The sequence below is a fragment of the Sphaeramia orbicularis genome, chromosome 12 (genome assembly GCF_902148855.1).
Source record: "Sphaeramia orbicularis chromosome 12, fSphaOr1.1, whole genome shotgun sequence".
NCBI classification, from domain to species: Eukaryota; Metazoa; Chordata; class Actinopteri; order Kurtiformes; family Apogonidae; genus Sphaeramia; species Sphaeramia orbicularis.
The window spans coordinates 41462168-41470454 of NC_043968.1; positions in this window are offsets into that span (position 1 = coordinate 41462168).

Genomic DNA, 8287 nt, shown 5'->3' on the forward strand with positions numbered 1-8287 from the left:
CACAATCTTTTCTTAACCCTTTCCAAAGTGGTTTTACTGCCTAGATATAAAACCTATGGGATTTGAGATGCAGACTACACTTTGTGGAAGCAAAATCTTGAAGTTTATATGGTTTGTACTCTATATATTCACCATCCATCCAAACCAATAATTTCCAGCCAACGGAGGGATGTGACGCTGGTAAAACAATTTTAACACCGACATACTCATATTCAATATATACATGACACATATTATTGGATTCGATAAATGTACAATGCAAACACTTTGTTCTGGTGAATGGGTTCTTATAAAGGCAGATTTTATTTTGAATACTGACACTATTTTACACATAACCATTAACCCTTTATCAGGCAAGTGACTGTTTTTGGTAGTCAGTGGTCAGGGACAGCAACAGTGGGACAATACAATCTCAGGTCCAATGTGGTCTGTAAGGTCCACCTGTGCATGAACAGTGAGTGCACCTGCTTTGTTAGGTACCATGAAGTAATGGTACTAATGTAAGGAATGATGTTCAAAGGGGGAATGTGGATGTGGACACGTGTCTGGATCAGCACTGATGTTGGTCTAATGGTACAAAAGTCATGTTCCTTTCACCTCATGTGTTTTTCTTTTATTTTTTATATATACTTTTTGTATACATATATTTTTTGCCACTTACAGAATGGACCAAATATGGTAACTTCATTGAACTTGATTTTCTACATAATAACATTTTTTGAAAACTGTCATCAAAGTAATAAGGTCTTGTTCTGTCCTCTAATAACACACTAAGGTTGAAATTTAGAATTTCAGAGTCTTTCTGAGTGCCCTATAAAGCACAGGTGTCAAACATGCGGCCCGGGGGCCAAAATCGGCCCGCCAAAGGTTTCAATCCGGCCCGCGGGATGAATTTGCAAAGTGCAAGTTAGGGCATCAAACTCAAAAATAATGTCATAATAACCTATAAATAATGACAATACCAATTTTTTCTCTTTGATTTAGTGCAAAAAACATTAAATTATGGAAATGTTTCAATTAACAAACTATCCTTTAACAATAAAATGTGAATAACCTGAACAAATATGAACAACCTGAAATGTCTTAAGAAAATTACGTGCAATTTTAACAATATTCTGCCTGTTATTAAATGTTTTGTGCCTTTGTAGATCTGATCCATAATGCACAAGTATATATAAGTCGAAGCATAATATTGATAAAACTGAACTTATATTTCTTTACAAATTTCATTTTTTTCCAAGTTATTCACATCCTTTTTGTTTGGATAGTTTGTAAACGTAAATATTGCCATCATTTAATGTAATTTTTTGCACTAAAACAATTTGGAGTTGTCATTATTTATTGGTTATCATGCTATTATTTTACTGGTCCAGCCCACTTCAGATTAAATTGGGCTGAATTTGGACCCCGGAAGAAAATGAGTTTGACACCCGATATATAATTATGTTATTATTTTACTGGTTTGGCCCGCTTCAGATCTAATTTAGCTGAATGTGGCCCCTGCACTAAAATGAGTTTGACACCCCTGCTATAAAGGGTTAAAGCAGAATATTTTGATGATGTCCTAGTCCTACAAGCAGTAAAGGGAGACTCAGAGTTCAAATGAATATGTGAACAGCTGCAGTTCTGAAGGTGTTCAGGTTGATTACTTGGATCATATCCCTGTCTATGCTCTCTGGTTGTGTCTTCATCAAGCTCTTGGTTTGATCAAAAGAAAAAATGCTTGATGAGTTTTATCACAGAAGTCTTACTATCTCATTCAGCTGCCTCCTCAGTCCTTATGTATATAGGTAGAAAGAGTCATATAGCAGAAAAGCAGGTTTCATCCTGTCTGACTATTCCTTCCTCAATATGACTATTTTCTTTACATGAAGGCAAACCGCACATATGATGATACACTTTAGAAACCATTCAACCAAGTTTTTCCTTCAGATGGATAATCAATATGTCTTTTATGGTTTTTGTGCAAAATAATGACTTAACTCGTACATCTTGTCACTTTGGGTCTAAGCTGTAATTTTCAAATATGGGTCTACAGAAAGAAGGAAGGAAGGCGAAGAGGAAAAGGAGAGCATGGAAAGAGGTCAGAGGCCAAGAGGATTACAGCATGATGTGGAGCAGTGGACAAAACCAGGTGTCCAACACAAACGCTGAGATCATACCTGGCACATTCTACAACAATGGAATAAAGAGAGATGAGGAAAGGCTATAGAAAAATTTGTCTGCATCCTTCAGTCTTTGGCTGATAGAACCTTGGCTCTTTACGATACAATAACTTTTTAGTTGCTTGCAGATATTTTGCCATGACACGTGGCTGTTGCACAGACATGAAAGCGTTGTGGAAATATAACCTTTGTCCTTCTGGTCACTGGGTGGCCTCTGCAGAAGACAAACCCTAGGCAAACTAGAAACCGCTCTGTAGGGGAGCTGATGTCTGAATGACCTTAATGGAAACCTTTGTGGGAAAGTGAAAAAATGTACTACAACAAAAAATGTATTCCATCTATGTGTATGTGTCACTATGAACGACAGAAGAACACAGACAAAACCTTCAATGAAGAGTAAAGGATCAAACAGCAAAGAGAAGCTCAAGGACTTAAAGAAGTGAAAGAAACACTGGACTGAAGTAGGTTTTCAGGTGACCTCATATCTTACATCTCTCTCTAAGAAAGAATGGAAAAAGGGGGAAGATGTGCAGGGCATTGCAGGTATTATACCCTAAGGTTTAAAGTCTCAGAAAGAGGTCATGGATTCATACCAAACACTAACTTTTCTATTTGTAGAGGATTTACTAAAAAACAAAAGTACAATGCAGTGATCTAGAAGTTGCCAGCTGTGCTTCTGAGAATAGTCCAAAACTGTGCCACTTTTCTGCAAATATTTTACTTTTATTTGAGGTATAATGCAACCATAGCTGTTCAATGTATGCTTGGCCTGTGCAGACGTGTTCAAGTAGTAAGACTAAACTGTGCATCATTGCCCCATCACTCAAAATGCAAACACAGACACATTTTCTGGAAAGTGCTGGAGGCTATATGTATGGTCTACTTCACTCCTCTATCCACCATATGGCTTCAAGAATTGGCCCTCGTCCAACCACCTATCTGGCTTACTTTGTGTCATAAGAACTTGTCTAAAATGTGCAGCTTTTATCCTATTTAAACTACATTTTCCAAGGCAAGTTGATCATTCAAATACAGCTTAGTGCTACCATTCCCACATAGTTGGTCCCTATGATTGTAAATTAGGTATAATTAGTCTGCAATGACGAGATTTTTAGACCATTAAAGTCAGTCAATGATGCCCTTAAGTGAAATGATGTCTGACAGCTTTAATGGCAAACACTTATATTGGTGTAGACGACTGTTTAATGGGTTGTATCTTCAGGTCAGGACATACATTTGATTGATGAGCGATGGGATGTGATTGATGATGCATGTGTGTTGTTTTTTTTTTTCATATTTACAAGCATTTCATTTTGAGTGTTTTCTTATCGCCATGTCTTCAGGGTCGACTTCCTTCTTTTTCATTCTGTTGCCATATACACTATTGAAAGGCCACCTCAGCTTTTCACCCTCATATAAACTTTAGACTTTACTCTATGCAGGTTAGCGTCATGATGCTAGTGGAGACTCATTGTAACTAACGCCTTTCTCCTCCTGTCTGTACAGTTCATATACTGCAATAAAACAGCTGTGTAACCCACGGAAGCACCTTCTCTTGGAAAAAAAATCCGTGTCATGTTCTCGTATTCTGAAAATGACCCGGCATGTCGTTTGTGGTTAGCTAGACAGCAAACTCTACTTCTCCATAATGAGGTAAAATGATGTTTCATTTAGAGAGTCACTTCAAGAAGAACTTTGAAGTGGCTTGATTTACCATTGAACTGGGATGTGATGGACTCTGAACTGCTCCATGTGTGAAATCATAAAGCCAGATGACACATACTGGTACCCACTTCCCCACTTCAATCAGCTGCATATTTGTGAAAATTACAACAACGTATACTTGTAATTCGAAACTAGCATCACACTCTCAAAAACTAATTCTTCTTAAGAGAAAATATCTAAAATAGATACACACCTGCAGGATCTTATAGTAAAAAACACACTCCACAAAGAAGAGTTTTATGCTTGTCATTCTCATGACAGACCAATGGAAGCTTTATAAGCGGTTACTAAGTAAGGACTGCGCACACAAATCCCTGGTCTGCTTCTTTAAGTAATTTAGCAGCACTGAAGCGGAGGAGCACTGTCATTCCCATCTCTGACTGGAGTATCTCAGACATGATGGACAAAACAGACTCAAGCGTACACACATACACACACGTAGACACACAAATGCAGAGCGAGGGCATCGACAGTGACAAGCTGACAATTGGGCCGTACTGTGGGAAATGACCCTATTCGAACCAATCATGAAGAGTCTATGTGTGATTCTTATTCATATGATAATTACACAGGAGGAATCCCATCAGTTTGGTTCACTGTTTACACCCTTTAAGCCATGAGAGACCGTTCACACACACACACACACACACACACACACACGCATGTACACATACACACACAAACTCAGCCAGTTAAATGCCAGCTTTGATGGGTATTTTTCATATTTGAGGTGAGATAAGTAACATGTTGTGGTTCTGATAAACCATTACTGCAAAATAAAAAACTAGTAACTCCATCATTAGTGGCCTTGATGAAAGATGCCAGAAAGTAAAAGTATTAAAGTCCAGACTTTTCCTGTTAGTAGCCATCCATTATTAAATATGCTTTTATTTGATCTTTGGTCTCCAATTCTTCAAATGGACTGACATAGAGAGTAAATACCCAGGGATTAAAGTACAGAGTGCACTAAAATAACTGTCAAACTTGGAGGCTGCTATCCATGCTGATCTCAGTATTCCATATTACTTTTTGTGTGAAGAACTGGATGGAAAAAATGTTGCACAACATCTCTGTATTTCAAGGATACGTTCATCACCAGTGTATTGTTATGCATGTTCACACAAAGGCCTTTTCAGTGGTGTGATTCTAGCATTCACTGTTTCTCCACAGCTCCACATGCTTCGAGGAAGAAAATGCACACAAGTGACGGAAACACTCGCTCAAGTGGTGTTTTGGTATAAACGTGGCCATTCAACACCGACAGGACTTTTTGTCTCCATGGTGACAGACTCCTGCTTTGCGGAAAGCTTAGTGAAAGAGGGAAGCCTTCACAACCGGCCAAGTTTACATCGCACCCTGTAATAAAGAGAGATAGACAAACACAGCTGCCTGGCTGGTGAGCAGCACAGAATTACAACAGTGATTAATTGTGATTGCAAGTTTTTGAAAAATGGATTTTCTTTATTACAGGTAGAACATTTATAAACCCAGTTCATGGGGAAAAGGACAAAATAAGGACAAATATGAGTAAATGTGCAGTCCTTGGGCACTACCTCACCAATGTTACCTCTACATAATTAAATCATTCACAAAGTCTCATTATAAATAGCTAGTCAAATGCAGCTGTCTGGCAGCTTAACAGTATGGTATTAGAGTGCTGATTTAAGGTGATTGCATGGTTTTAAACACAGGGATGTAGGATTGATTATGAACAAGAGCAGTTGTGCAATAAGCAATGGAACAGATTCAAAGTGGATTATTTATATGGAATCTTACAAACTACCTTATCATCATGTGACTCAACATAATGAAGCCCAGTATTTAATTCAGGATATTTACAAGCAATTTCAGGCAACTATGTGTGGTAAATTAAAAGTGGACTATGTACAGACATCCAGCTCTTAGCACAAACCAAGCTCTGATGTAAACTTTATACAAGCACATAGCCATGCCCAAATCTTACATAGGGAACATATGAACTTGTATGCAGTCAAAATTTAAGCTGCTGGCAATATATGCATGTGAAGGGTGAGTGGCAATACAGAAATCCAGGCTTATAAATATGACCACAATGGAATGTATCCCAACAGTGTATAAATTAAATAATTCTACCTCTGAAACTAAGTACATGTAATGTAGAACTTAAATGTGTTCATCATGATGAAAGCAGAACAAATAATCACCAGTGCTATCATTTTAGCCTCTGATGAATGCTTATTTGGTTTCCCAGTACATTTATTGCTTGGTTCAGAGTCAGCACTCTCAACGATCCTACTTTAGAAGCAGCAGGCAGCTTTTAGAAGTAAACAAACTCTAATAAACCTGCTGTACACGACTTCTCCAATAACTGAACATAAACCAAACATCTCCATCCATTGTCACTGATCCAACTCCATTGGTTTTACTAGTGAATCAGTGTTGTAGAAGATGACGGTGTTTCCATGGTAACTATGGAGCCTCTGAATGTCCAAATGGGTCATATCTGAAGACCATGAAAAGATAACAAACTGTATTTTACACCAGTTAATTACATGTATTGATAGTTTTAATGGATCAACAGGTATTAAATATTTTGCATTAGTAGATGGTTTTGGTCGATGGTGGATGTTTGGGTCTGTATGGGTTACCAAATCTGATCCTATAAATATGATGAGCATGAGGTAGTACATGAAGTCTATTTGTGGTTAAATCTATATCTCATGGATTGTGTTTTTGTCTAACATAAAGGTATCGGTGGTGTAAAATCTCCACCAATGTGAATTTATAAAGTTTAATTGTAATTGTAATCATCCCATTGTCAACTGCCTAGTTTCTATAGAGTGTAATACAAATCCATCTACCATTTTGATGTGACAAAGAATTTATAAATCTACTGTGTGGATTTACTGCACATGTTGAACCCCTGAAATGATCAATACTGATGGTGCCCGTCTTCATCTTGACAACTTTAACGAAAAACTAAGAACAAGCATGGTACCTTTGTATTTTCTACATTGTAACAACATGCACACAACACTCATCTTGTGCTACTAAGGTCATGGGTGCTCCTTAAGAGGACAGTATCACTTTTTTTTTTTTTTTCTGAATTTGACTTATTTTATTGAACAAATAAAACATAAAAAAATAAACAAAGAAAATAACTACAACTTGTGCTCATTTCCATAATCAAATCAATCAAATTCAAATGCACCCCACATAACTTTATTTCTGTCATTTTACTGATCATCGAGCTGTCGTTCAGATTAAGAAAAAAAAATCATATGAGAGAGTATGAAAGTGTGTTTTTTTTTTTTTTTTTTTTAATTCTTATAAGAAATGTAATCCTTAGCCAATTTTATACTTAGTGCAGTTGTGATAATATAGCTTTACAGAAATAGTTATACATAGATACTCTGTCGCCAAGAACAGAAAGCTTGTTAAAAGGACAGATGTCTCCACTCTTGTCAGAAGAAGATACTGTCGGGTTGTTACATTGTGTTACCTTGTGTTGATGACAGAATAACTGCTCCCTCATCAGGTTTGCCTAGAAGTACCTTAATTTGCATTAATTTGCACTGCTGTTTATAGGTTGGGTTTGTAATGACTGAAATTAACTGGCTACAATTTGTAGTCTTAAATTTGGACACTGCTCGACTACAGAAAGGACCAGCTCTTTTGGTCCTGTTTTGGATTATTTTCATTCATTAATTTCTTCTCTTTAGAGAATCTGGCCCTGGGTGTCCCATCTGTAATCTACGGTTCATCACGCACCATAAATTACTGTAGTACAAGTGTTTTTTGGACGTTTCAGAGACTTCATTAATCTCTTATACTTTTGGTGGGCATTTCCTGTCTTTTCATTTCAGTCTGTTTCTGATTTGCTGGGTTAAAGTGAACAGCCAAGCAGCTCTGGTGTCTGCCAGCGAAGCTAGTGTGATCACCAGAGCCATTTGGACTGAACGTATGATATGGAAGCTGCCAAGCTCTCCAATAAAAAAACCTTAAAGAGAAACACCTACATTTTCCCTTAATAATCAGATGCGATGGAAACACAGTAGTACTGTATATGTAGTTGCTGATGATCCAAAATGCAACAAGTTTTTATTGTGTAAGGCTGCCAGAATTATCCTTTATAAAATTAATGGATGGAAAACATATACACATTGCGTTTTACAGTGTTCTGAAAACATGTTTTCACACAAATTATATTTTGCATATTTTTTCTGTAAATAGTTATTGGAGCCTTAAATCTTCAGTGCACTGTAGCTCACTGGTTCACACTGACACAAGGAGATCCTGGTTTTCAACCACAGACTGTATATAATTATTGAACTTATGAACTGTTTAAACTTTGTAATTTGGCCATCACCATGTTGGTTTTTGAACCCAGAAATGATCATATTTAGACAAAAGCAGCA